Here is a 2,492-nt window from a genome sequence, read left to right as displayed (position 1 = left end):
TGACTTCATTTGTTATTTTTCATGCATTTACTAATTATTTTGAGCTATAAGACCCTAAAATTGAAAAGCATTTGAAATGAACTCTGAACAGGTTGACAGTGGGCATGGTATCATCATTTCATCCACATAGCATGTGCAAGAAAGTTGAGAGGGTCCCGGCAAAAACTAGATGCACTTCGTGTACAAAACGGACAATCTCTTTGAAAGTATCAGGATTTCATACGGAAACTTGTCTGTTACAAAGGGATTTCATTTTTAAAACTTATTTGAACTCCTGAATTTTTGTGTGTTCAAAATGCACCATTCAAAGCCACATCATCATTTTTCAATCCTTTCTGACTTCATTTGTTATTTTTCATGCATTTACTAATTATTTTGAGCTATAAGACCCTAAAACTGAAAAGCATTTCAAATGAACTCTGAAAAGGTTGAAAGTGGGCATGGTATCATCATTTCATCCACATAGAATGTGCAAGAAAGTTGAGAGGGTCCCGACAAATACTGGATGCACTTCGTGTACAAAACGGACAATCTCTTTCAAAGTATCAGGATTTCATACGGAAACTCGTCTGTTACAAATGCATTTCATTTTTTAAAACTTATTTGAACTCCTGACTTTTTGTGTGTTCAGAATGCACCATTCAAAGCCACATGATCATTTTTCAATCTTTTCTGACTTCATTTTTTTATTTTTCATGCATTTACTAATTATTTTGAGCTATAAGACCCTAAAATTGAAAAGCATTTCAAATGAACTCTGAAAAGGTTGAAAGTTGGCATGGTATCATCATTTCATCCACATAGCATGTGCAAGAAAGTTGAGAGGGTCCCGGCAAATACTGGATGCACTTCGTGTACAAAACGGACAATCTCTTTCAAAGTATCAGGATTTCATACGGAAACACGTATGTTACAAAGGGATTTCATTTTCAAAAACTTATTTGAACTCCTGACTTTTTGTGTGTTCAGAATGCACCATTCAAAGCCACATCATAATTTTTCAATCTTTTCAGACTTCATTTGTTATTTTTCATGCATTTACTAATTATTTTGAGCTATAAGACCCTAAAATTGAAAAGCAGTTCAAATGAACTCTGAAAAGGTTGAAAGTTGGCATGGTATCATCATTTCATCCACATAGCATGTGCAAGAAAGTTGAGAGGGTCCCGACAAATACTGGATGCACTTCGTGTACAAAACGGACAATCTCTTTCAAAGTATCAGGATTTCATACGGAAACCCGTCTGTTACAAAGGGATTTCATTTTTTAAAACTTATTTGAACTCCTGACTTTTTGTGTGTTTAAAATGCACCATTCAAAGCCATATCATCATTTTTCAATCCTTTCTGACTTCATTTGTTATTTTTCATGCATTTACTAATTATTTTGAGCTATAAGACCCTAAAATTGAAAAAGCATTTCAAATGAACTCTGCAAAGGATGAAAGTTGGCATGGTATCATCATTTCATCCACATAGCATGTGCAAGAAAGTTGAGAGGGTCCCGGCAATAACTGGATGCACTTCGTGTACAAAACGGACAATCTCTTTCAAAGTATCAGGATTTCATACGGAAACCCGTCTGTTACAAAGGGATTTCATTTTTTAAAACTTATTTGAACTCCTGACTTTTTGTGTGTTTAAAATGCACCATTCAAAGCCATATCATCATTTTTCAATCCTTTCTGACTTCATTTGTTATTTTTCATGCATTTACTAATTATTTTGAGCTATAAGACCCTAAAATTGAAAAAGCATTTCAAATGAACTCTGCAAAGGATGAAAGTTGGCATGGTATCATCATTTCATCCACATAGCATGTGCAAGAAAGTTGAGAGGGTCCCGGCAATAACTGGATGCACTTCGTGTACAAAACGGACAATCTCTTTCAAAGTATCAGGATTTCATACGGAAACTCGTCTGCTACAAAGGGATTTCATTTTTTAAAACTTATTTGAACTCCTGAATTTTTGTGTGTTCAAAATGCACCATTCAAAGCCACATCATCATTTTTCAATCCTTTCTGACTTCATTTGTTATATTTCATGCATTTACTAATTATTTTGAGCTATAAGACCCTAAAATTGAAAAGCATTTCAAATGAACTCTGAAAAGGTTGAAAGTGGGCATGGTATCATCATTTCATCCACATAGCATGTGCAAGAAAGTTGAGAGGGTCCCGGCAAATACTGGATGCACTTCGTGTACAAAACGGACAATCTCTTTCCAAGTATCAGGATTTCATACGGAAACTCGTGTGTTACAAAGGGATTTCAGTTTTTTAAAAACTTATTTGAACTCCTGACTTTTTGTGTGTTCAGAATGCACCATTCAAAGCCACATCATCATTTTTCAATCTTTTCTGACTTCATTTGTTATTTTTCATGCATTTACTAATTATTTTGAGCTATAAGACCCTAAAATTGAAAAGCATTTCAAATGAACTCTGAAAAGGTTCAAAGTTGGCATGGTATCATCATTCATCCACATAG

The sequence above is a fragment of the Aegilops tauschii genome, chromosome 3 (assembly GCF_002575655.3).
Source record: "Aegilops tauschii subsp. strangulata cultivar AL8/78 chromosome 3, Aet v6.0, whole genome shotgun sequence".
Lineage (NCBI taxonomy): Eukaryota > Viridiplantae > Streptophyta > Magnoliopsida > Poales > Poaceae > Aegilops > Aegilops tauschii.
Note: the sequence above shows the minus strand (reverse complement) of the source record.